The sequence below is a fragment of the Corvus kubaryi genome, unplaced genomic scaffold (assembly GCF_017639235.1).
Source record: "Corvus kubaryi isolate FWS band 111438036 unplaced genomic scaffold, C.kubaryi_AGA036_p1.0 68, whole genome shotgun sequence".
Taxonomy (NCBI): domain Eukaryota; kingdom Metazoa; phylum Chordata; class Aves; order Passeriformes; family Corvidae; genus Corvus; species Corvus kubaryi.
Window position 1 is genome coordinate 15,796,185 of NW_024582056.1, and position 27,670 is coordinate 15,823,854.

General features: G+C 39.3%; 1 protein-coding gene across 2 annotated transcripts in view; it reads right to left on the reverse strand.

Annotated features, from left to right (window-relative positions):
• GALNT1 (polypeptide N-acetylgalactosaminyltransferase 1) overlaps window positions 1-27,485 on the reverse strand; it is an 87,240-nt gene extending 59,755 nt beyond the window's left edge. The window contains exons 1-2 of one of the 2 annotated variants that reach the window (XM_042048888.1): window positions 27,273-27,485; window positions 2,046-2,215 (exon numbers count right to left, since the gene is read on the reverse strand). The gene's annotated coding sequence lies outside the window, so the exon portion shown is untranslated. Of the gene's footprint in view, window positions 1-2,045; window positions 2,221-27,272 lie in introns of both variants that reach the window. The other variant, XM_042048886.1, reaches the window with a different exon arrangement.
• Between the last annotated feature and the right edge of the window lie 185 nt (window positions 27,486-27,670).

The following is a 27,670-nucleotide window of genomic DNA, read 5'->3' on the forward strand; positions in this document are numbered from 1 at the left end:
AAAAATAACCAAGAACAATTGTGTTTATTCAGCCACATTGGTCCCTCAGTGCAGACCCAGACCAATCCCCCCGACAGAAGTTATTTCTACTCAAATCTGTTATCTCATTAAACTCAACATTAGAGTCAAAAACCACAGAAGAGGTGATTGGGCTACCATGAAAGAAATATCAGTGAAGATACCACTTGAGCAGCCAAAAGAAGTAAACCCAGAAGTAAAAAATTTGCTCTACCTTTTTTTACCCTAGATTTTTTTCTTAGTAGCCTCTACTACTAAAGAGTATGAGGTAGTAATTTTGGATATAATTTTTCCTCTCCTCTAAACTGATACATGTTCCATTTATACCTTTTAAGCACTGAATTTAAGAGTACAAGTTAGATCTTTTCAAGTTGACTGGAAAAGGACCTACTCAAACATGAAACAGGCTTTTCCCATTTTACCCTGCTGAACCTGAACTTCAGAATTGGGCCCAAAGAGTGCTTCAGAACTCAGCCTGTGAAAACTAATCTATGAAAACTGCTAATAGGTTCCAGGAAAGAAAAAAATCAGGATGAAAAATTAGCACAAAATGCCAATACCGACGATTCCAAGTGCAGGACAGCATTTAACATACTAAATACAACTGCACTGGTTAAACTTTTCTGCCAAAGGAAATGGACTTGTCATCCCACATCTTTGCCTGTCCATCCCAATAAACTTTGGTTCTTCATCTTGCTTCAATCAAGCTTAAAAAAAGTGTGGGAGATGCACACACAGAGGAGGCTTCACGAGTACTCAGTTGTTAAACACCTCACTGCACACCCAGTGACTACACAGTGGTAGTTTAATAAATCTTCTTTGGTCTGACAAGGATGCTTTAAGGGTACTGTGTTTGTTGTAGAAACACAGAAAATGAAACTCAGGCTTTCTTAGGTCATCTGGATGGAAAGTTGATCTGAATTCCAGCTCACTGGACTAGATAACTCTTTTCAAGATATACTGAGAAGGTAAAGGTAAAATTAGGAAAACCAATAATGCGGTCTTTTATCCACTTGGATACTATACTTCCCAATACTCAGAGACAACCAAAGTAACAGTTTAATTAGGTCTGCGCTAATATCCAAAGGGTTTCTTACGGACACATGTTCAGTAGCTGCAGAAAACTGAACTGGTCCAACAGGATGCTGAAGGAACAGTAAAATATGGAATACGCATGCGGAGTATTGACCCTGGCTGGATGCCAGGTGCCCACCAAAGTCACTGTTCCTCCCCTCCTCAGCTGGACAGGGGAGAAAAAATATAACAAAGGGTTTGTGGGTCAAGATAAGGGCAGGGAGAAACCTCTAACCAGGGACCACCACAGGCAAAACAGCCTCATGATGGGGAAATCAGTTCAATTTATTACCAATCAAATCAGAGTAGGATGAGAAATAACAACAAATCTTTAAAAAACTTTCCTCCCACCCCTCCCATCTTCCTGGGCTCAACTTCACTCCCAGTTTTCTCTACCTTCTCCTCCCCCTAGCAGCACAGGGGAACAGGGAATGGGGGTTACAGTCAGTTCATCACATCCCAGCTCTGCCTCTCCTTCCTCCACAGAGGGAGGATTACTCACATTTCTTCCCTGCTCCCACAGGAAACAGCCCTTGACAAACTTCTCCAACTTGAGTCCTTCCCATAAGCTGCAGTTCTTCATGAACTGCTCCAGTGTGGGTCCCTTCCATAGGGTGCAGTCCTTCAGGAACAGACTGCTCTAGCATGGGTTTCCTGTACAGTACCTCAGACACTCTACCACTAAGTGATGGGCTCGGCCTTGGCCAGTGGCAGGTCCCTCTGGGAGATGGCTGGCATTGCTTCCATTGGGCACAGGGGAAGTTTCTAGCAGCTTCTCAGAGAAGACGCCTCTAACTCACTAGCAAAACCTTGCCACGCAAACCTAGTGCAATGCAGTGACAAAGCAGGGGCACACAGGCAGTCATTGAGTGCTCCCTTTGCTCTGACACACACCCAAAGCTGCCAGACCTGACCAAAGCACCAAAAATTCCTGGAACACACTCTGTACTCACCTCCTCTGCAGGTTTACAGCCATCGGGATGGCCCACTAGCACTGGTGGCAAAGTCCCGACACATTGCTGTAGAGCACCTGTGGCAGGAACCATAGAGGAACAGACTGGCCTAGGCCATTCCGACATGAACGGAGAGGCAAAAGAGGTCTTCCACCAGCAAGGTCTTAAGGCTGCCCTAGAAGAAAAACAAATTCAGATAAGTTCCTAGCTCAGTACTGGCAGAGCTTGAGGTGGAAGGGGAGGAAAGTTTCCCATTTAAGATTTCAAAATCTAAAATCCCATGCAAGGAAGAAGGAGTCAAAGATTGTTTCTAAAAGAAGGCAGTGAACTGAGCTTGTGAGGAAAACAACATATGCAGGGTAGAGTGGAGAGGTGGAACAAGTCATCAACATTTTTTAGCCTTCCAGATGATATGATTTAAGTGGGAGGACTGCCTGTCCTCCCAAATAAGCCGTTATCTATTTTTGAGTTCTATATATGTCGTCCTCTATCCAATCATGAATACTTAGCACAACAAACTATGAATTGTTCTCAGTAAGGCAAGAAAACAGCCTCCTCAAAAAACAGCACACATTCACATGAGCAACTCCCCAGATGATCACTCTTTTGGACTAAATCTTCCTATACATATTCTAGTTTATAGATGTAGGGGTTTTTACATTCTTTCATCTCTCACCCACAAGTTAAACATTAGCATTTATAATGACAGCTTTTGTAAAAAAAAAAAAGGTGTTATTACAGTAACACAGACTTGACGCTTAAGAAGCGACGTTTTTTCACTTCTAGAAAAAAAGTGACACCTGAAAGATGATGGCTGAGCCTTTCCAAGTCTTACCCGTTAAAACTTTAGCAATATTGAATGAATTCCTTCAAATCTCTGCCTTTGCCCAGTTAATACAGCAAAGTCTGAAGGAAATTCTAAGCAGCTGAAAAGTAAAGAATGTGTCTTAACATTCAAGAGAATTTTGTTCAATTTTTAATGCAACTGTAATTTGTCTACACTTACGTAATATTTGCCATATATTACTTAAGCTTGTATCTTGCACTTGCCACATTATATCTGAACCTACAAAGTTACTCAAGTTTCTTGCTCTGCCTGTTTAAACTGTTACCTCTATACCACCCGTATGTGTCCAGATTAACATCTTTGCACAAGGGAAGAAAAAAAAAGAAAAGATGCTGATACTCTGGTAAGATGACAGTATGAAGGAAGTATGCGGTAAGGAAGGCTAAGATTGGCAGCGATAGAAAAGGTGTTTGTCAACTGCCTAATCATTAATTATTACCCCTATACTGAAGTAGGTGAAATAAGCATAATATTTGGCAGTTTCCCGTCTTTTGCATACCAAAGTAGAAGGGCAAAATGTCTTGGCTTAAAGGCTGATTATTAAAAGAACTGGCTAAAGATCTCCCAGAAATGATACCAATTTTTACCAAATCTGAAAAAAAACAGGGAGGTTTCAAAGAGCCAGAAAAATATCCGGCAGGAAACCTAACATAAACATGTTTGTTTCTTTTCTGAACATGTTAACATAAGAGCTCATGACATAATTCTGAAGAGACGCAACCTCCTTTATCAAAGCAAATTAGCTTTTGCCTTCAAGAGGTTAAACAGATTTCTATAATGTATCTGACTAGGCTCTACACCCTTCACTGTAACATGCACTACACACACAAAAAAATGAGTGTTGCTTATGGTAAATTAGCCTTTTGTGTAGCACTTTTCTTCACTAAAACTCAGGTGCTTACAGAGGAGGAGAACACGATCCTTTTTTACCGATGGGGAAATTGGTCTGTTACTGGCCAAGTGGCTGGCAAGTCCGGGAGCAAATTTTCTTCTATCTGCTCTAAAGTTTAAACTGAAGTATCTTTCTATACATCTGTCTGGTTACATGAAGATCCTTACTACAGTGATTTTGCTAATTTATATATTTCTTCAAAGGATCCTAAGATTCAGGCTCTTTGTTCAGTGCTGTCCACACACTGACTAGAAATAGTCCTTACAAAACACAACCCCAAAAAGCAAACAGTGAGAGGAGGACACACAGGGTATGGCCCACGTTGCCGCTAGTAAGCAAGGCACAGCTACCAAGGGCAGCTGTTCACTTACTTGTAGTGAGCTTCCACACACTTAAAAGCTTATTATTTCCCTTGATCTTTTCTTTGGGTTACAGAAATGCCAATTCAATTATTCCTTCTGCACATAGCACCTTTTCCAAATCATCAGTCATTACAGTCCTGAGGCAACTTAAGTGTGCCTACATCTTTCTTGAAGTAAAATGGCCAAAACAGATACAATACTTGAATTTCACAATATAGAACAGAGCACAAGGTTCAACTCCTCACCCTCCAGATTATACTACCAATTAGTAATGCCAATACATACACGCACCTCTTCTTTGTCAAAAGTACAGTGTTGGCTTTCATTTTATATTCCATGGTGAGGAATGGGGTGGCAGGAGGAACTTAACAGATGTCCTCCATACTTTACATTATTATGACCTAAATATAAAGCATTTCACTTATTCTTCTAAATCAAATCCTATTCTCCCAGGCCACCTTTCCAACATTGAAAGCTTTTCTGAATTGCCATCCCACTTTCGTGTAAGTGCATTTATTCCCAAACACATCTTGTCTTTAGATTTCATAACCATATGCTAATTAGCCAGTATGAACAAGAACAGTTAGCTGAAAGAACTATACAAAATCCCATACAATATGCTTTCCTTGCTGAAAGAGAGCTACTGAAAAAAACCTCTGCCTACTGTTAACCTAATGAGTTTACACACATCCTAAAATAGCTATTTTTATCTGTGCCATATTTCCTTAGTTTGCGTTGTAACCGTATCACATGCGGCTTTCTCCAGTCCACAGGCTTCCTGTTATAGAGGATGTTACACTGGCTTGATTATGCATTTCTGATCTTCACAGAATCATAGAATGGTTTGGATTGGAAGGAACCTGAAAGACCATCCAGTTCCAACCCTGCACCGTGGGCAGGGACACCTTCCACCAGAATAGGTTACTGAAAGCCCCATCCAGTCTGGCATTGAATACTTCCAGGGAGTGGGTATCCATAACTTCTCTGGGCAACCTGTTCTAGTGTCTCACCACCCCCACAGTGAAGTTCTTTCCACATCTAATCTGTATCTAACCTCTTTCAGTTTAAAGCCATTACCTGTTGTCCTGTAATTATCTGTCCTTGTAAAAAGTCCCTCCCCAGCTCTCTTTTAGCTCCCTTTAGGTACTGGAAGGTCTAAGGTCTCCCTAGAGCCCTCTCTTATCCAGGTGGAACAGCCTGAAATGTCTCAGCCTATCTGCACAGGAGACATGCTCCAGCCTTCTGACCACCTTGGTGTCCCTCCTCTGGACTCACTCCAGCAGGTGCACTTTTTCCTTGCTGGGGACCCCAGAGCTGGATGCAGAGCTCCAGTGGGGTCTTACCAGAGCAGAGGGGCAGAATCCCCTCCCTCTCCCTGCTGCCCACACTGCTTTGCATGCAGCCCAGGACACGTTTGGCTCTCTGGGCTGTGAGTGCACATGGCTGGGTCATGTTGAGCTTCTCATCCATCAACAAAACCACTCCCCACACAACCTGTATTTGTACCCCAGGCCAATTCCCCATCCCCCCACCTCCTGCTTATATACTGAGTACGATGTCCTATGGTATGGAACATCCCTTTTGTCAGTTTGGGTCAGCTGTCCTGGCCATGCTCCCTCCCTGCTTTTTGCACACGCAAAGAGCATGAGGCACTAAAAATTCCTTGACTTGGAGTAAGTCCTACTTAGCAACAACTAAAACATCAGTGTGTTATCAACATCATTCTCATACTGAATCCAAAACACAGCTCTGTACCAGCTACTAAGAAGAAAATTAATTCTATCACAGCCAAACCACGTGAAAATGAAGAAAGGATTATTTGAAACTTTTTTTAAACCTAAACAAATTTTAGTCAGTTGCTCTAATATGCTGACCAGATTCACAGCCACAGTGTTTGTAGATTGCAAAATATAACTGTCTCATTTTCAAGCAACTGTCTATACTGAATAGTCTCAATATTTGCATTTGTATTATGCAGAGAACTTCCTTCTGATACATTTAATATTAAAAACAGCAAGAATCATGCAGAGCTATCTATGCCCAATGAAATATCTATCCCAACTTGTCACACCTCACTTACCACTTTCACCTCTTCCTAAATATAATACAGATTGATTGTATGATTTTTTAGTCACACATTACCTTTCTAGTCTGTGCAGTCAATTTCTTTTGTATTCAGTGAAACACGTCCCCACACACACAAAATCATGCACATGCCATAAAGTATGAAGCCAACTCCATTGCATCAAATTAGTTTTCTACCAGCTCAGTATGACCCTGCACAAGGTCAGAAAAATCAGTGCAAGAGACTGAACAAAAAAACATTAAATTATTAGGCTGCCATTAAACTCTGGAGAAAACAGATCTGTAACACTGAGAAAACCACATCATCTTCCTGTTTTCTTGAAGTGACCAAAATACATAAAAAATGCAGAGTGTACAACAAAACAACCACAGTTTGGTTCCTTAAGTCTCCATGGTTTTATCTTATACAGAAAGGCAGCAAGGGAAAAAAAAAATCATTTGAATAAATCTTTCTTAATGGAGACAATCCAAAGATTTTTTTTTCCCTGCATGCAACTTGTCTGAAACAAAAAAGATTTATAGGCATCATTTATAATAGAATCAGCAAAACCATAAAGAGAGGTATTATGTTTAACAGCTGTTAAGTACACACTGCTATCATATCATCTCCCCAAAACTTAGGAAAAAATCTGTCAAGGTAAGACTTGCTTTGATCAGACTGACATCTAAAGCGTATGTCGTTACTTTTCTTGGCCTTCACTGACAGGTTGTTCACCAACCAAGCAATGACTCTGGCACACACAGCCATGCAAACAATGCAGGAGCACCTTCCTCTCACAGGCCTCCTGCTGCCCATGGGGACAGGGACCCAAAGCAACACAAGCCAACACAAGCAGTGTATGAAAGAGACCAAGAGTGATTGAACACATAGAGGTATTTTGAAGTAAATATGATTTTTAGAAGTGCACCCCAACCTGTACCCCCAAATCAAGACTACTGAAAAGCTCATTTTCATGTTACTTGAGAGTACTACACGGCTAGAAAGCACCACGAAAAAATAAAAAATACAAGACAGTCTACTGCTCTCACCAGTGAAGTGTCTACTGTCATATTCAGCATCACTACTAAATCTCTTTGGACTGTAAGAAATGGCTTTTTCATAATTCAAGCTACCTACACAGAATTGTTCAACTCAAAAAAAAAAAAAAAAAAGCTATCTTTCATAACCTCACAACTGCTCTCCAGAAAGACAAAAACCCAAATTATTCACAAATAAGGAGAAGCACTGCAGGTTTGTAAAGATGACAGAAATCTTTCTTAACTATCATGACTCAAAAACATTAGTAAGGCAATCAGCAAAACCAGTTTATTTTGATAGCATTAACTTACATCAGCCTTAAGTAGGAGCACAGAGCACCAATCCAGGCATGCTCCTCTCCAGTGGGACTATCAACAAAGAGTTGTGTGTTGACTGCTGCGAGCTGGCAGACACCCTCTGCACCTTCTCTTCAGCCGCCAGGAAACACTACCCTCATTGTTTCACAAGTATGCAAAGCAACCAGCGCTGGTGTGTATGGAGGATGTGAGCCACAGTGCAAAATGCATTAGACACCTCTCAGCTCCCTCGACTGACAAACATTCACTATGAAGGAACCCAGAAGCCAAAAAAAATTAATTCTGGCGTCAACTAAAGTTTTTTGTTTGCATTGTTTGTTTATAAAGAGTGGGTAGTGTCATTTGCCAGTAATGCTTCTATTGTAATAGGCTATGAAAACATAAAGACTGAGCTGTACTTTGCCCTAAAAACTCCAACTTCCTATCCAATTTCAACTCCAGTCTTGTCTTTTCACCCCTTGCTTGGATGAGTTCAGGTGGGACCAGCAGCAGATGCACATGCCTGACACTACAGACAACACATTTGCTGTGTAAAGAGCAGCGACTTTGGACTTCACCAGCAACTCTTCACCACAAGTCACATGAAGCTCAGGAGACATCAGAAGGTTATCACTTACTCTAACAGATCAAGTAGTCATCTTCCTCAAAAAACACAAGTATGGCAACAGCCTTAGACGAAGCAGCAGCAACCAGGCAGAATCATCAGCCCCTCCACAGTACAAACCAGTAGTAACCCCAGATACCTACATATGTGTGTGCATGTGCATAGTCATGTACACAACGTGAATTTCTTCACTTGGTTTTTATAAATGTGGCTCAGTTTCCATTTTCAGAATACTGTGCTTTGCTAGAAAAAGTGTGCATAACATTAACACTGGCAAACGTATCAATGAGGGTCTCTTCACCTGAGAAAGACGGTGCTTTAACATTTTCTAGTCTTCCCTAACCCGTAAGAAGACTAAAAGTTTCCAGACCTACTGAGTAAAAACCTATCCTATTTAATCCTATTTAATAATGAATACATACCAGCTAAATACATAGGTACAATAAAATCAATGACAGCTGCCCTCATAAATTTTACATTCTGTAAAACTGCATGCCCTATGATCAATGCTTTCTTCAACAGCATGCAGAGGGCTTCAGCAGAGCTGCCGGCTTTCTTCTAGGTATAATATTCAAATGAATAATCTGTAACCTCCCTTTCACTGATCTGATGCAAAACACCCAGATAGTAGTAAATCTTACAGGTATGGATAGCATGGGAGAACAGAGTTTAGGGGAAAAAAATGTACATGAGTTATTCCCATACCCATTTTATTCATTTCCACTGATAATTACTAATGAAACTACAGAGTGAAATAATTACAAATATCTCCCATTACCTCAGAGATGATCAGAGGGATGCAAAATTACAGACATCCAAATATACTGCCTTAATATTGCTTAAAAGACCACAACCTCAGCCTTCCATGGGCCAAGAAATCAGTTCACAAGTGTCAACAACTGTGGGATAATAAAGTTACAGCAACTCTATCCTATATGCAGAGAAAGGGAACTACAGAATTGTTCTAGTCAAAGGCTTAGATTTTTTAAGCTCACACACATGGAGTATTATAGCAGGAACGATAGCACATTACTTAGTGAGAAAAATGGGAGGGGGAGGTAACTAAGCAAGATCCTAAGACTTGCCATTCACAAGAGGCAGTACTTGAAATAAATCAACCAGTAAATTTGTAAAAGCAAATGTCACATTTACACAATGCTTCTCAACATTTACAAAGGACCTCAATGATATTAATATTTTCTCACAAAGATAACAAACAAAGTCCTAAGTGGTAGAAAATCCCCCAAGTAAAACCACCGCTCCACACATCCAATTATGTCTCTTTAGACACTGAGAAATCATTTCTTGCAGCACTCTGGCATGAGACAGACTACTGTCTATTCAGCTCTGTAGCCTCATCACAGAAGAAATATAAATATTAGAGTTCTAAACTAAAGCATTTGTGGCTGTATACAGAGCTAAAAAAGGCTGTTTATATATTTACTGACTTAGGAACTAAATGAAATGATAAAAACTCTCACAAATCAAACAGGAAGTAGTCTCTTGCACTATGTAATTAGCACTTGTTAATCAAAGAGGAAAATGAAAAAATTGTATTCTTGTCCACAAGCTTTTACTAAGTCTTACATTATCACACATTACAACATTAGCCCCCAGTAAGTAATGGAAACCTTATTAGAGACAGCAGTTTAAGAGGTGAACAAGCATCATAACTCCAAAGTCCAAAATAACACATTGCTTATTAGGAGGACTTTAACTCAGGGAACAGTTAAGTTCATAGTACACGAAAGTAAACCTTCAGAAAAAAGCTACCCTAGGGCACAGAGCTAATACATAGAACCTCCCCAGAGGAAAAAAAAAAAAAAAGTTTGGCCTAGGGACTCAATTATTTTAAAATATTAATGCTCTATTTAAAAACAAAATTTTGTGGTGAGGGAAATAAATAGCGAGGAGGGAATAGTTTCCTGCCTTCTGCCAGATTTAAAGCTCTTCAGTAAGACTGTCTGTCAGTGTCAGCAGGAGAAAATAAACCCAAACCAACAAACTGCTTGGCTGAGCATATGTCTTCATGCACAAATACTAACCCTCCCACAGAAATTCTAGTTTCGGATATATGCATCTGCCTCCAGGCAAAGCTCTGCTGCTTGCAACAGTATCTGAAATTTGGCTGAGCTGACAAATGACTATCATTTCTCACTTGCAAGAGTAGGAAGATCACTTTAAACAACAACAGCAACAAAATATTCCATTCTTCTAAGTAAAATAAAGCAGGCAAACTTTTCCTGGCTTCAGGTGAGATAATGGTCCCTAATTCAGGAAGTTTTGTTTACCATGGAGGAACACAGGAAACATTACGTTACCAAGTTTCCAAAACAATGGATTCAGTTAGTAATACAGATCCTAATTTTTCTCTTGTCCCTTTTTTTGTAAAGTCAGTAACTACTTTCAGGTTGTTGAAACAGAATCCTGAGCTATTAACACCGTCAAAACAAGGATGAGGAAACTGCGACAATAACCCAATGAATTAGCTTTTCTAAAAAAAGCACTGCTGTTTTAATGCAGCCTTTGGCAATGCAGCAATCCTGCCCACGGTTTCCCAAATCATGCTGCAAACCTTCAGGTTTCTTCCTAGAAATATCCCATTTCACTTAATTTACTAATTGCTGAGTCAGTCAGCTGTTTGCAGCATCTTTCTTTTTACAAGCACAAAGCCAAAAGATACCTCAGGACGCAGGAAGTAAGGTATGCAGTTTACATATACACCATGCTTAAAACAAGTGAAAAAAAAAAGAAGTCAAGAATGCTGAAAATCAGCACTGCAGCTCAAGGACTGCACAATAACATCCCCTAGTCCCTAAGCATTTGCTCTATCCCCACACTCCTTTCTGACAACATCACAGTTGAGTACAGAGTAGAGCTAATTCAACACAGAAATATACTGCAATCGAGAAATTTTTGCAATCTATTTCACAATAATTGCCTAAGCAAGGGAAAGAATGGCCAGGAAAAGACTTTACTTCAGCAGCACGGGTAGACTCATGAAGCTAAAAACCTAGCTCTTAAAATTTAAGAGTTGCCACTGCTCTTACACTAAATCTCAACATGGCTATTATGTGGCAATTGTATCTTCTATTTTCTCCGATTCTGCAGTGTTTTTCAGTTATTCTGTATCAGTTTTCCACTTCAATTTAAGCAGCTCTTTAGCAGCTGGGCTGCAAACATTGTTAATTACATCATAACATCGTGAGGAAAGGATTATTAATCTGGTACTTGGCAGAATGCTTCAGGGCCTGAGAAACTTTCACTACTGGAAATCTCCATCAGTTATTCAGATATGAATTTGACCATTAAGTATTTTCAATAACTGGCAAGACGTGAGTTGCTTCCCTAAACACCTGACTGATTCAGGGTTGAGGAATAATTCTTGCTTGAATATTCCAGAAAGAGATGAAACAGGAATCTTCTATATAGAAGCTCATCCTAGTGTACATCAAAAGCTAGGCAGCAATATGAAAACATGCAGAATGTTTAAGTTTCTAATCAGCTCCTAAAACTAAAATTACTAAAGATAAAATAGTATAACAAGTAGGCTAGGCACCTGCTATGCTGAAAGGAAGGCCAGGATATTGAGAACTATGACTTACAGAAGAATAAAATCTGAACTTTTTATTTGATAAGTGGGAGCTGCTATGCTATAGAACGTTTCAGGAAGCATCAAAATTAAAGAAGGCACCTTTTAAAAATACAGTTAAATAAAATGCAAAAAAAAAAATATTGTACTATTTTTGTTCAGTCAACACTGAATTATTTTTATCCCTTTAGACACATGGGAAAAATCCTTGGAAGTACTATACTGTCTTAAACCACTTACCCCAAAATGTTTAACTTGTCATGCAGCAAAGCAAGCAGGGAGCTCTCAACACTTCTGCCCACCTCATGACAGGCCAAAACAAAGCCTCCCAACTCATTCAGCTCTAAGCTCAACTGTTTGACAAAGTTACATGCTTTGCAAATGACTCCTTAACATTGGCTCAGGTGGAAAGTATCAACTGTCTTTTTTGTATATGCTATTTAAAGATATACATATGCTATATGTACTATGCTTTTTAAAGACTCAAATTCAGCTCATCACTACTAAGTAAACTAGAGAAAGCAGTGCCAGATCAAACAGCATTTCTAAAACCTTCCTCTGCAACTGAAAACCTCAGGCTTGCAACTTCCTCCCTGTGAGGCTCCCACCAAAACAGAAAACTATCCATTTGTCAAAATACCTGAGCTGGATTTCCATGACGATAGATGACTGTTTAGGTTCAGAATACTTTGATATAAAATTAAGAAGAACCAACTTATAAGTAGTAGCTCAAGTGCTTCATCAGCTTCAAAAGAATAGCAAGTGCTGAGAATGGGTATTTGCTTTGCAAGCTGAAGTGTTTTACAAACCAAGAATGCTCAAACCAGTGATTTGTCAGCATTGCTCTTAGATTTGTAGCAAAAAGTGTTGCATTCTTCCAGAAAGCAAGTTCTAAATAAACTCTAAATAAAAATATGATTACTTAAATATGATCCTTTCAGCAAAAGCCTTATCAACCTTCCATATTAATGGGAAAATTACAAACTGAATGGGAAATTAAATTTGATTTTCCAAACCGTGATGACATTCTGCTTATTCATCAAGAATGAATATGGCAAAAAAAGTTTGTAAAAGACTTACAAGTCAGTGTTCTCTTCACCACATGAATGTAAAAGAAAATTACAAGTATTTAAAGAACATGTACATCTAACTTCTTATATATGGTCCATGGTTTGGAATACCAGTAACTTTTTGCTCAGGAGACATATTGTCTTATCCAAATACATAAACTGTCTTTCCCACCCCCTCAACCACTATTCCAACACACCCCAGGACTATATTGTTGTGCCCTATGCTGTAAATGAAAGTAGAGGATGTGCCTATTCTATATTTTACTGGGGCATATAAACCCATCCGAGATCTTGCAAAGATCCCACTGGTATTTTCCCGCAAACTAAATCCTATGTCAAGAGCAAATTTTACCCTCGCCATTCAAGAGGGGCAGGAAGAAAGAAGGTCTGAAATTGGCTAGACAGGCAAACCATGCTAGTCAAAACTTTTACCTGCCAACAGGCAAATTGTCCCCAGTCAACACTTCCACATTCTCTTAACAGTTCTGGATTTGCCATCTCTTTTACTAATTACCTTGCTATTACCTCCATAACATCACTATTTGACAAAAGAAATAGTGAAATACTATTTAGACATTTTAATATTTTTGTGATCTTCTAGAGCAACACACTTACATTTTATTCTCTCTTGCCAACTTTTCTGTTTCCTTTTCCTACAGGTTTTATGTTGCCCAGTACCTGTCTGCCTTTATTTCGAGCTCGCAACGAACGCTTGCCAAAGCCTCTAATTCTGACACAATGCAAACTACTTTTATCTGCTAAAAGATGCTTGGTAGCATCACTCACACCATCCAATCTCAATTCTCCTCAATCTCAAATATTTGCTCTTTGAGGTAATCTACTTCTGCAATAGTTTTCCACAAAGCAATGTCTCATTATCAGACTTTGGGCAATTTTTTTAAAGCAGAGGCCTAGCCTTTGACTATTTACAAGTTACATACGTACTGAAATAATTCCAAGCTGAGGAGCCAACAGTACAGTATTCCAATATCGTGACCCACTGATTTACTTATAATGCTTTGAAAAGTATGTCAGTGACTCATGAACATCACCAGAATGACAGGAAATTTGAGTGTAGCAGTATGTTTTGTATTATGTGCAATTCGGAATTTTTTTGCTAATGTGCAGTGCAATCCCTGTTAGAAAGATCAACATAAACATATAATTCAGATACCAACAGATGAAAAAATAGTTACAATATATCCTAAGACAACCTACACTTCTTCTTAGGATTTATTAATTTCAAGGCGTGAAGTAACTACCTCTTTTCATGATTACACTGGTTTATGCCAAGAAAGTTGTTATAATATTATATATCATGTGTATAAAAAGCAGATCATTCAGGTAAAAACCGGAATGAAAGTATAGCTGACAACAATGTTAAAAATATGTCCATTCTTACATTAACATTTCACTTTAGTAACAGTCAAGTCTTTAAAATCATATCAGCTAGTAGCATTCATTCAGAAAAGTGGAGAATATTATACTTTTATTTGCAATATAAGAAGTCTTTCTTAATAGTTTCTATGACACTACAGTGTAGAACACATGTCCACCAAAGAAACAAGGTCATAACTAAATATCCAACAACTGAATTTGAAAGTTCCTTTATTAAATTTTTGAACTGCAGAAAGTTGCTTTATTAATATTCTCGTACACTCTTCTGTGCAAGTAGCTGTCACAGTTAAGAAAGAAGTCTCAGTTTTCTCAGTAAGAGTAAGGTATCCACTTTAATTTTAGTGCAGGAAATATTAGCACAAAGACAGTACATTCAGATTCTTTCCTTCCTTTTCCTCATGCAATTCAGAAAGCAAATAACCTAGGTTATCTCTCTTCCTAATTACATCAGCTTACATACTTTACATGCATGAACAATACATTAATCTTCTCCTCACCTTGTCTATAGTCTGCTCTCCTGTGCTCTTCTTTGGTTTTCCAACAGAGGAACAGGAGAAGTCACACTTATAAAATAGCCACTTTATCAGCTAATTGCCCCTTCTACAAGCAGCTTTCAACTGTTCCCATTAAGAATAAAAAATATGAAACTAACTCTTTCCATAAATTCAGACCACACAGTTCCTACGCAAACTGTGGAAACTTTGTTTCAGGGAGAAGAAACATGATCAACCATTCATTAATGCAGAGTGGTTTAACTTTTACCACTATGCTCTTCTAAAAAACTCCCCTGTAGCAGCAGCTGGATACTTTTTTTATGATTTAAAAGGACCAGCTGCAGTACCAGCCGCAGCACACTGAAAAAAAATGACTGATGGAATGTTGATGCTTGGAAATAAATTACAGTCTATCTGCAAACAGCCCTTGTTAAAGCAATTTATCCTGCCTTGTGGAAAGCAGAACTTTTGGGTTTATCTCCCACTGACAGCAATAACCTCAGCACCTTGCTGCTGCTGCCCCTTACAAGCTCTCCTTTATTCCTCCACCTCCAAAATGTTCATTCCCCTCACAATACTATGACATCTTCCCTATGCCTCTTAATTACCAAATCATCAAGAGGTATCAGATGCTAGGGTTTGTTCCAAGGTTTAGGTATTCCATCTGGCCAGTCAAAAGTAAGGCTCACTGCTGAACTGGCAGGCTAGAAAACAACAGATAACTGTAGAGTTACCTTTCTTCAATTTTCTCCCAGATTGTGCCAATTTAATATTTTGGGGATTTTTGCCTATCAAGTATGACTAAAAGCCATCTACAAATTGGAGTAGGCGGGTGGTAGGAGCACAGGGTAACAATGATGGAGGGCTGAGGGTGAACACAGCAGGATATCAAACTGTCTCAAAAAGGCAACTCTTCCTCTCCAGCCAAAATTATTTTTGCTGCCTTACTGGGGCAAACTTCAAGTAAAAAACACTATTAGCTTTTACAAAAAGGAGTATCACAGGGCATGATGTCACCATATTTGACATACGATCAGAAACCAGACAGACAAACTGTGGGCAGGGAACAGAACCCCAGCCAGTGGTGGTACACCCAGGGAAATGCCCCTCCCATCACTTAAGTCTGGACATTTGATCCATCCATACGCAGGCAAAGCCAACAGATTTAAGTTTTGTGTGTTCACTTTTTGTGTATTAAAATTTTGTCTTTAACTTCCCTCTCTCCCAAAGGAGCTTTCTTTTTGAAGTTGAACAGAAGCCAGTATTTCCTCCATAAGCCTTCATTTACAGTGGATACAAAGATTTTCAGACATATACACAGTTTTAACACAGAAGTGCTTTAAAATTTCCCTAGCCTACACACAGTCGACTTCATAAGCTTGGAGACTTTTCAGTTATGTTTCTTCATAAACATTCGAGTTTTTATAAATATTTTTTGGCTTTTTACCCTTCCATCTGAAACAAATCCCTTCTGGAAAAGGAAGGTAATTCTTCAGCAAGTATGCAGAAGGCTGGCTAAACTTCTCCAGTTCCAGCCATCACCAAACAGCCAAACTCCTTTCCTCAAAACCTAAGATTGGGATATGGCAATTTTAAACACAGTGTTTGTCAGTTGGGCCATTTTGATGATCTCCTCTTCAAGAAGCCTGATGATAATTACATTTCAATTTACTTCAAATATGCCAGTCTTCACTTTGCTCTTAAAGAAGTCTTGTCTCTCTCCCCTGACATATCCTAGTTTACCTTTTATGTAACAGTTTAATAAGTTGCTAAAACATAAAGAGACTCATTAAGTTATTCAAAACTACACTGAAATATCTTTAGTAAATTATGTCAAAAACTCACACGCAAAAGAAAATTCAAGACCTTACACCTTTTCTGGATACTCTCCAAGCACCAGTACAGTAAAATGAACATTCTCAGTCAGCTGACTTTGAGGTAATTTCCTTTTTTTAAAAATTTAAATACTTGAGTTACATGAAAAGTGATGATTTTTTGGAAAACACTGAGCTTCACTTTCAAACAGCCAGATCTCTAAGACATATGAAACCATGTATCAAAACCTCCAAATTACTAGCAATTTCTACTATTTTGACTCCGTTCAGATACATTTCTCCACTCTCATTCTTGAATCACTACCATGTTCTTCTGCATAAAATTAATGATACACCCAACCACTAATTACATACCCAAACAAATGGAAGAAATGGAGAAATCACAAATCATGGAAACTTAAGCTGGTTTGCTACAACAATAATTGATGGGAGTTTTAAAGTAACAATTACCCAGCATTCTACAAGTGACAGATAAAGAAGCAGTCTCTTAGAATAATGAGAAATTCTTCTCAGGTTTGCTCCATAGAAACATACCACACAGCTCATCCCTGCCAACGGAAGCAGTTGTGAATCATAATTTCATTCACCTCTGCAATAAAAGATGGATTGGCTGTGAGAAAGTTGGTTTCAAATATTTTTACAGCCACAGAGTTGAAAATGTAGCTATGAAGATTGCAAGGTCAAACATTTGATTTGGAAATGAGTGCCTGATGTGCATGGCATTAACTCTTCTGCACAGAAGAGGTCATAAAGGAAGTCTGTTCACCTTAGAAACCACTCCATTGTGGATTCTTTGATTAAAAATGCTAGTGACCCAAACTAGCAGATTAGTGCGAATTAGTGACCACAACTAACTGCTATTCACTCTACTGCAAATAACATGGGGTATGCTAGAAAAAAACACAAATGAAAGGCATTGTTTTCCTGGCAGAAGCCAAGATGTTTTATGAAGTTTTCCATACAGAGGAAAATATGATTAAAAAAGGAGTCCTTAGATGCCTCTCAAATATACATAACACCCGCAAAATATAGAGAAACCATTGTTTCAAGCTCTTAGAAGTTCTTACTGTGTTTGGGAAAGCACAATTTGGGGAGAATGAACAGTCATGATAGTCTAAAACTGCATAAGAAAGCTTCGATATGATCCAAAGCAAGAAAATGACATATTGTTGTACTTTCATGAATCAGATCCCAGTTGAGATTGGGTCAATTGGTTTCTTGCACACAGCAGATTTCAAGCATTAACTGCTTGCAGAAGAGTGATTTGTTTTCCTGGACATGGAAAGACAGAGTAAAAGCTGTGATTTGACAGCTCTGCAAGATCCAAAAGGAACTAAAAGAAAGAAACATGAGGAAGAAAGGAAAGAAAATAATGTCTAATAACAAGGGGGTTGGTTTAACGGTTTTTATAGGATTTCTTTTTTTAAAGATTTAACAAATTCAATATACAAGATTACTTTGTTTCCTGTGGGCATTGGTTACCGTAATTTTTTTTAAATTAACTACTGCAGGTATAAAGATTTTATGATTTAGAACTGCAGTGCAAAATTAGATATAGGATTTGACAAGTATATTTGGCTAGAGAAAAAAAGTTTTTTGCTGAGTCTGCATACACAATGTATTAATTACTTTAAAATGTTTAACCAGCTCTGTTTGCTCACTAGACTCCTAGAATTCTTCATGGTTTTTTAACACTTTTTTTCATTTGATGACATGACACCACAGCAGAATAATGTGAATAATATTATGAAATAGCATTTGAATTCGTAATAGCAAAAAAAAAAAAAAAAAAAAGGCTGTACCACACATCCTTCAAATATCCAAGTTAAGATTTTCCTCGGATGCTCTTGTGCACCATATTTAAGTATCTATCTTCCAACTGCACTTTTACAGAGTTGATGGATTGTTTAATATTTTCTGCAGGAGTCTGTTAGTGTTACTGGACAGTCACAGTACCCATGCTTTTTTCTTCAACATTTTGTACAGCCAAGTAGTATTTTAACTACCAACACATAACTTCAGACTTGGTAAAATATTAATGCAGCTCCCAGCAATTCAATGAATCTATTCACAGCCAAACACCAAATACAAATTTTAGAGCACACAAAACCTATGCTGAACACTACTTTTTCTAAAGCTATACTAAGAATAATTTTAAGCTCTCATCACATTAGTTGTTTTGAAGGCTAGATTATCATTTACTTCTGGAACTCTGCGTAGCCTAAGCTGTCCTTAAGGATGATGTTGATCTATACTTTGAATATATACTATATATAGTATAGTACATATTCAAGGTATATATACTATACACTATAATTTGAAACTGTTTTATTCCAATGTTCATAAAACCTGTGATACCATACGTAAAACCAATTTGATGCTGAAAAAAAAAAAGCCCCAATCAACTAAAACATTTTTGATAAGTATGCCATCTAACATAGCAGCCCCACTCTGCTCTGTTTTAGCAGGGAACTTGACAAAGAATGAAGAATTCCTGAGCACCCTTCCTGTCACATTATTCTCCCTGTTCACTTCAGTGCCCAAATAAACCACAGCAGAAGCTGAAGGAAAGGGACCACCGAGCAGCTTGGAGTTGTTGTTTCACAACTATATCAGACCACATTTTCAAAAGGTTACCAGGCTGCTCTTCTAAGAGGTCAGATAATCAGATTAAAGCTAAGTCTCAAGCAAATGTACGTTTAACTTACTGGACTTTCCCATCATATTTGTAACCCTTCTTATACACCCACAGCACTGGAGCAAGGAACAAGTCCCAGTAAGAATCTAAAGGCCTTTCAAAGACTGTAAGAAGGTACAAAGAGTGTATTTTTAACCTGCATTAAGGCTCCTGGAGGTGGTAATGTGCTTCCCTACTCCCTAAAGTTATTGAACAACTTCACATTTTTCATGCCATTTCTGAGACTTTCAGATCACAAAAATAAACCACAAAATCAAATATTTAGAAACGTCAGCCTGAAAAAGTTCTTCAACTTTATAACCATTCTTTGCAGGCAGAGGACCTTAAGGGGTGAGTTCTTTTTTCTTGAAATATGTATTTCAAATAAATGTATTTAATCATAGCACCTCTGCTGCACATTAGGAAGCTTAATATTTGTTGTATGATGTGTACATGTCCACACTATCTTCAGAATTTGAAAACTGAAAACAAAACAAGTTTACTAAACTATTACTAATTTAAGTACCTACCTTTCTTAAACCTCTGATCAGCAAGTCCTGAAGAAAAAATTGCAAGAGTACATTGGAAAATGGAAGAACAAAGTCACACACTGCCAGCAGGAGTAGGGGCTTTCTTTTCTATTCTAAGTAGAGCTGTTATTCAGGTATCTCTTTGGGACAGGACTGCTCTGGTGTGCTGTCTTCAACCGTTTTTCAGAGATAAAGATAGCAGACATTTGATTCATTCACATGACACTACAGACAGTAGAGTTTAAAACCACAAAGTGATCTAAAAAAAACCAAGTTACATGAAAATGCATACTTAACTTCTTTATGGCAAACTCACAAACTGGACATCCAAAGTAATATTCCAATCAGGCGAAACTGAAGTAATTCCTTACAGAAGTATTGTCTGGAAACAATAGTCAAAGCTGGGGTTTGCACCTAAAATTAGGTTTCAGCTTCTGTGTTTGAAAAGTGTATCAATCCCAATTACCCCGAGTACATAAGAAACTGAAAATTAAATAAATCCATTAGTTTAATTTTAACCTAAATGAGTCCTTAAAGATACTTTAAAAGTGCTCCATCAGTGAATGTTCTCAACTGAATGTATTTAACGCAGAAACATAATGAACAGGATATGCACATAAGAGCCTGGGCTGTTCTTAATGCTAAATTATTCATAGTGGTAATCAAACTGATGAATGTCACCGAGTGAAAAGACAATTTGATCAATCTTATTTTTTCATCCACAACTAACATGCATTTGGACCATCAGAAGATTTGGAGGCCTATCGTACATGTGGTTTGTTTTCTTTATTTTTAAAAAGTAACACCTAGAAAAGTTAAGAACTGACCTCGTGAAATTACATCTACTTGTTAGCCACTTTTGGTTGGGGTGAGAGACAGCTTTATACTTGATCTTAGTCCTTTCCCACCCTGGCCATGGTAGTTAAAGTCATTTTTGAACCCTGTTGTGGAGACACCTGGTCAAGGGAGGGGATTGTCCCTCTCTTCTCTGCACAGGGCAGCCTCACCTTGAACATCGTGTGCAGTTTTGGGCGCCACAGTATGGGAAAGACAGTAAACTATTAGAGAATGTCCAAAGGAAGGCAACAAAGATGGTGAAGAGCCTTGAGGAGAAGCTGAATGAGGAGTGGCTGAGGTCACTTGGTCTGTTCAGCCTGGAGAAGAGGAGACTGAGGGGAGACCTCCTTGCAGCTACAACTTCCTCATGAGGTGAAGAGGAAAAGCAGGCACTGATCTCTTCTCTGTGGTGACCACGACAGGACCCGAGGGAATGGCCTGAAGTTGTGTCAGGGGAGGTTTAGGTTGGATATCAGGAAAAGGTTCTTGACACAGAGAGTGGTCAGGCACTGGAAGTGCCTGGGATCCCCTGGGGAGTGGTCACAGCACCAAGCCTGACAAGGTTCAAGAAGAGTTTGGACACTGCTCTCAGGCACATGGTGTGACTCTTGGGGATGGTCCTGTGCAGGGGCAGGAGTTGGACTTAAAGATCCTTGTGGGTCCCTTCCAACTCAGCATATCCTGTGATTCAGACCAATACTAAATACCTCTTTGTCTTTATAGACATCCATGGTAATTTGATCAATTTTTCATTCTGTTTTTCAGTCAGCTTCACCATGCAGGTATGTAATAAGCACTTTCAAATCTCTCTATATATACCGACAGTTGATTCCAACCTGTTACCAGTATTTCCATCCCCTGGTCTGTTCCTCACAGATATCTGAAAAACAAACAAAAAAACCCAAAACAAAACAAACAAAACAAAACACCAAAGCTTTTTTAGGAAAAAAAAGCAAAACCAAAAGTCCAACACCAAAACTTGTTTCCCTCTCCCTGGAAGAATCCTGACATTATCACTTTCCCTTTAATTTTCAGCATAATTCTGGTTATCAATATGCAATAAAGCACTGCCAGCATACTGAGTGTAGGTTTAAAAGGCATGAAAAAGAGAGAAGATAAAAATGACCCATGGCTATGGAAAAATAAATAGATTGGGATTCAAGTTCTTCAGGTTCTGTTGGCCTTTGTCATGTGATGCCTGTAAAATCAGACCAGTATTCCTGCCTCCTGTCGAGCTACTTATTGTGAGATATTTATGTGCGCTGTTATTATCATCATTCCTGTGGCTGACAGGAAGCACCAGCTGAAACTCCGGAGTCTATTCTAATGCACTGTAAAAATAAAAAGTCAAAGAACATGACATACCCTCTCTCTTGCCTGTAAGAAGTTTTCACAAGCAACTTAGATACTGAATATCATCCTGACTCAATTGTTCCACATAACCAGGATGACAAATTTTGTTGTATGACTTTATTTACACCTCGGGAACTCTGTTACAGGAAGATATATTGGAACTCAACGTGAAAATAGTACTGAATCCCATTACAAAGAAATATTATTTGTACAAAAAAGGCTAAGAGCTCATCTACAGTAGGAAATCCCATCAAAAAAATATAATTCCTAGAGATTCTACCACAGGCACATCTTAACCAATCTTAGTACTAGTGAAAACAAAGTAAACTTTTCCAAAAAATTTACAATATAACACTGGCTTGCAATTTACAGGACCAAGTCTTATAAAGCAAGATGAGAATTAAGCAACAAAAGAGCAGTTCACACGTTCTGCCTCCAAAGGATGCTAATGTTCTATCAACTAGACAGCAAAACACTGAACTGGCTTATCTTTTGGATAAGTTTTCTAACAGAGTAAAGTTTCTAGAAGTTGATACCAGCACGGCACAAGAAGAAAAAAAAAAAGTATGAGAACACTTCCCTCCTTAATTAAGAATGAATTTCACACCAGCTGTACATGAGCTTGTCCCAGAGTCTGAACTACCACAGCAGCAAACTGCTGCTGCTTTATACTGTTCTTCTTTGCAGTACCTTCTCACAGGAGAACAAACACAAATGTCTTGAGGACCATCAGATTACACAGAACAGCAACACAACATAAGCAGCGCTCAAATCCCCACCGGAATATTTCTCTTAAATGCTGGTCAGCCAATAGAGGAGCAACTCACGAGCTGAAACTATCAATGAGAGTTGCTGTGGTCATTAAACGCTGATTCCAATGGAAACGCACCATTATGAAGCTCTTCCTCTTGAGGATAACTTTTTAATTCCAAGGAAATGAAACTGACAACTCCAATATGAAAATGAAATACTTTGGGAAAAAGAAAAAAAAAGTTTTGAAGTCAATTAATAATCAAGCTCCACACCACAGTTGCCTACTGCTTAAAGGAAGGAGGAAGAAAAAAAAAAAGCAATGCCGTGGCAAGGTTTTTTAATATTTCAAAATAAAGCCCTGGATCACAAAAGCAAGGTTGGTAACTGGTATCAAAAGACAGTCTACAGAGACTAGCTTGCCAAGGGTACCTTTTCTAAACTAACCAAGTCTCCAAGCACATTGGCTTTCAGTGACAACTGAGGTTACGAGCTAAACACACCTTTTCCATGTTGACTGTTCAGTTCTATTGGTCAAAGAAGGCAGGAATCAAAATCACTTTTCCTACAAGGAACTACAAACCATCACTCAGTAACATGCACAATCCGGGGCTTTAGAATTCAAGCTAATTGTCTTTTGTGGGTTATAAAAAGACATTTATGTGAACCCAATGATAAGAATGCCTCCATGAGTTGGAAATTACTACAACAGCACATGCATGAAATCATTTATGCAGTGCTCAAAGTCACAAGCTTCCAATTTAGCCAAAAGTAAATGACCCTAAAGAACCTTCATATTTCATAGTGCAAAACCGTATTTAAGTAATCAAAAAGTGAATAATAGAGCAGTTAGCCTGCTCTTTAATACATTAGCTAAAAGTATATCAATTCCATTGATTTTTACGATGGGCTGATTTCACATAATGGATTAAGCTCTCTAGAAAGACTGTAAAGGGGAAAAATGCTTTGCCAGAGTTAGTGGAAGATGGTGTCAAAGTGCTTTTATGAAAAACATGCAGTTAAAACATTTTATTTGGAGATGCTAATTTAGAGTTCTTCTGTCAGGAATAGACCTGGTGCTAACAGCTGAGTAAAAGCCATGATTTCAACACTACAGATATAACTGAAATATTGAAAATATATTTTCCTTCAAATATTTTATTCCTAGCTAAGAAACAGGAAGTTTGAACTAGGAATATGTAATCAAATTTCAACATGGCAAAAGGTTAGCAGCAGGATGCTTCAAGTATCCATAAAGCTAGCAACATTTAAAGGCACTAATTAATGAGCTGAAAAAGAAAGTAGAAAAGTTAATAGTCATAGGTTTGTCAAGTACATAAAACCAAAAATATAACCAACTGCAAGCTAATCAACCATGATGTACAGATAATATACTGGCAGATAAAAGTCAATGTTAATAAATGCAGAAGAAGTTTCACTGAAATTTAAATAATTACTAGTATGGTTAGCAACCTCCTAAGTTAAGTAGGCCTAGTACAAACAAGAGGATTACAAGCATCCCTGTGGAACTTGGGGAAGATCTCTGCTCAATATGAGAACATTGCTGCTGATAATTAAAAGTATCAAGATTCAAAAGCAGCAGTGGCAAGCACTAGCACAACTGCCTTCATATAAAACTAGTGCTTCATTCTTAATGATGACCTGAAAAAGGCTGCTGCAGCATTAGATTAGATAAAGAATTAGAAATTAAACAGAAAAGTTCAGAGGACAAAGCATGAAAAAACACGGTTATAAGAAGACTAAATGTTAACAGAAGGGAAATAATTTACACCTCAAAAATTAAGATGCTGCTCAGTGAAAGCAGGAAGTATACAGTCCAGAGATACGCTTTTTTGATACAATGCATAACTGAATATTCACTTATCTCTAGCACAACTTTATAATAAAGAATCTGTCAATATTCAAATAGGACAGAAAAAATTGACTGGGATGAAGAACATTCCATGTAATGATCCAAGTCTACTTCCATTAAGCATTGGGTGCAAGACCCATACCATAACAGAAGTATCCAACACTTGCCTTCTTTAACACTTCTTATATCTGTCATGAGCTAATCAACCAGATGAACTCCAGATAAACTCCAGCATCACAAAATTTCAATACTAAAATCGTCATGTTGACCCTTCAAAGGAGGAGAGGGGCACCAAAACCACCTCCTTCCAAACAAACTTTAAAAATCAAGATCCTGAAGAGCAACACTGGAATGCAAAAGATCCACTATAACTTGGCCTGAAGGACAGCACCACATATTTCCAGATTTTGGTTATAATTTAAGACAGATAAAAGAACTCCAAAATTCTTAATAAGGTGATTGGTTAAGTATGAAACAGCACCATTTTAAACAGCACCACTACAACTATTAAAAAGTATTTTAATGCATCTTACACACAAAAATAATTTTATTTGAATTTGTAGGCTATTCCTTTTCTTTATAAGCACTGAAAGCTCCCAATACAGCTCAACTTGAATCTAGAGATGGTCCCTGTACTTCCATGAGAAGACACTTAAAGACACAGGCTGGGGAAGACTGTAGAGACAAAGACCATACCATTTTGGTCCTGTGAATCAAACTTTTGTGCTACATGGACAGTCTGATACCATGTGCACTAAAACGAAAAAAAAAAAATCACTAAAAATATAAAATGTAAAGTCTGTCAAGAGTCTCTAGTCTCTTGAACAAAACATGATGTAAATTGCATTCAAAGGAGCTAAGTATTTGGAAGTAACTTATTTTTAGATGAGTGTCTCTGGAGCTACTTTTTGTTCATAGCCCAAAGATTACACACTTTTTGTGATAGAAAAAATAAAAATATTTAACAAGTTTACAGCTAACATATAGGTTATCAACACATATGCAAGAAAGAAAGGACAGCAGGATACTATTTCCCTACAGCAGCAATTTGGCATTGAAATTTATTCCAAATTACTTCCATTCTTTTTCTGTAAAACTTATTCCTAACTCATTTGAACAAATCCACTCTGAAATGATGAGGGGGGAAGAATAAATCTTTGTGTAAAAGTGAAACAATACCACCTCACCACTAGGCTCTGAAACGACTGTCACATGGTATTTTTAAAGCTTTTTCATGACTTTTGTTAGTGTCTTTGAATTGCCCTAGTCCTATAAGAACAAGGTACATGAGGAATAAGGTATACTCATTCAATGCAGCTTACGATTCTGAACAGACAGACATCATCCAGTAATAGTCCAAGTGCTGTCCTTATCACCTTGATCTCAAGGGTGGCTTGTATGTGGTGTCCTTGCCAAGTAACATCTGTATCATTTTTCTGAAGATGACCATGCTGCCACAATTTCCCTACTGACCATAATTGTCTCAGGCTTACATTCGTGTTTCACAGGTAAGCCTGAGAAAATGCAGCAAACAAATTCAAAGTGCTAGCAATACCACTCAAAAAAAAAAAGGCCAGCATCACAATTCCAAGTCACAGAAAACGATGAAGCTGGCACTAGAAAGTGAAGTGCTTTCTTCCAGATAAGTAATCCTTTGTATTCACAAGAAAAACGAATTCTGTGGTGTTCCAAGTGTTCAGGGTAGCATGATCTTTACAAACGAGTGAAGTTGAGAGCAGCAATGCATAATAATACATGGTTAGTTACATAGTTTTGGTTTGCACAGCTGTTGGCTATGTTCGTTTACTGTTCATCTAGTGCCAACACCATTTATATAAACAGAAGAGGCTGTTTCACTCCTGTTCATCGCCATAAAAGTTATTTCTCTCAGCAGCTGCTGCACAAAAATCAGTTTCTATTTCAGTATCTCACGCTCTAAGTTCACGAAGTGGCAGGTTCCAGAATCCACTAAAAACAAGTGTGACCTAAAGAAACTTGCCCATACTTAATAATAAATGGGGAGCGGAGGTGGAGGGGGCAGAAGACACGCACTTCTGCTTTCCTAGAGTGGAAGGAGGTAGTAACCCTCTGTTAACACGGCTAAAGACACAGGAAAACCAAGTTCCATTAGGCAACCACTCAGAATGAGAGCTTCCCCGACTCTCTTCAGCTTTATGAATTAAAATGCAATAAAATAAGGCTGATCCGGAGCCCAGCAGATAAAATAAACTCTAGAATATTAGTCCCATGTTACGTAATAAACATCAACTGAACGAACTTGATGTGACAGCGGTGAAGAGGTAGAGCCGGGGATGCAGCCCTGGTACTCCCCCCTGCACACACACACACGGCCACGCTGCCGGAGGCTGCTGACACACAGCAGCTCCCGACCCCTGGAAGCAGCAACAGGACGTCCCCAGCCCCACGACCCTTTCCCCGGCACGAGCACCTCGGGAAGGCGCCGGAAGGCAGCCGCAGGCTGTGTGTGCCCGTCCGCCCCGCCGCCTGCCCCCGAGCGGGCACCGCGGCGGGGTCACCCCGCTCGGAGGAAGCGGCGGCTCCTCAGCAAGCGGCCGGAGAGGGAAGAAGCCCGGCACTGCCTGAACTTGGCGCTTCCCTTCCCCCGAGCCCCAGCACGGCTGGGAGCGGGGCGGGGGGAAGCGGAACCCGAGGCGCCCGGAGCCCACACTCACCTCGGCCCTCCTCTCCGTCGCTGCCGAGCGGACGTCGGGGCGAGGCGAGGAGCGCCGCCAGCCCCGCCGCTGCCGCGCCTGTCACCGGGCGCCCGAGCAGGAGAGTCCCGCAGGGTAAATCCTCCGGGCGGCGGCGGGGACGAGCCGCGCTCCACCCGCTCGTCGCGGCGGCCGCTGCCTCGCACCAAGTTGAGGCGCGGCCGCCGCTGCCGCTGCGCTGCCGGCGGCTGCCGCTACAGCCACGGGGAGCCGGCGCCTCCGCTCGCCGCCTCGCTCCGCGGCCGGGGAAGCAGCGCTGCACCGCCGCCGCCGCCGCCTCGGCCCCCCTCTTCTTGCGGCTGCCGGGAGCCGCGCTCCGGGCGCAGCGGCGTGGTCACACGGAGCCCCGCGGAGCAGCC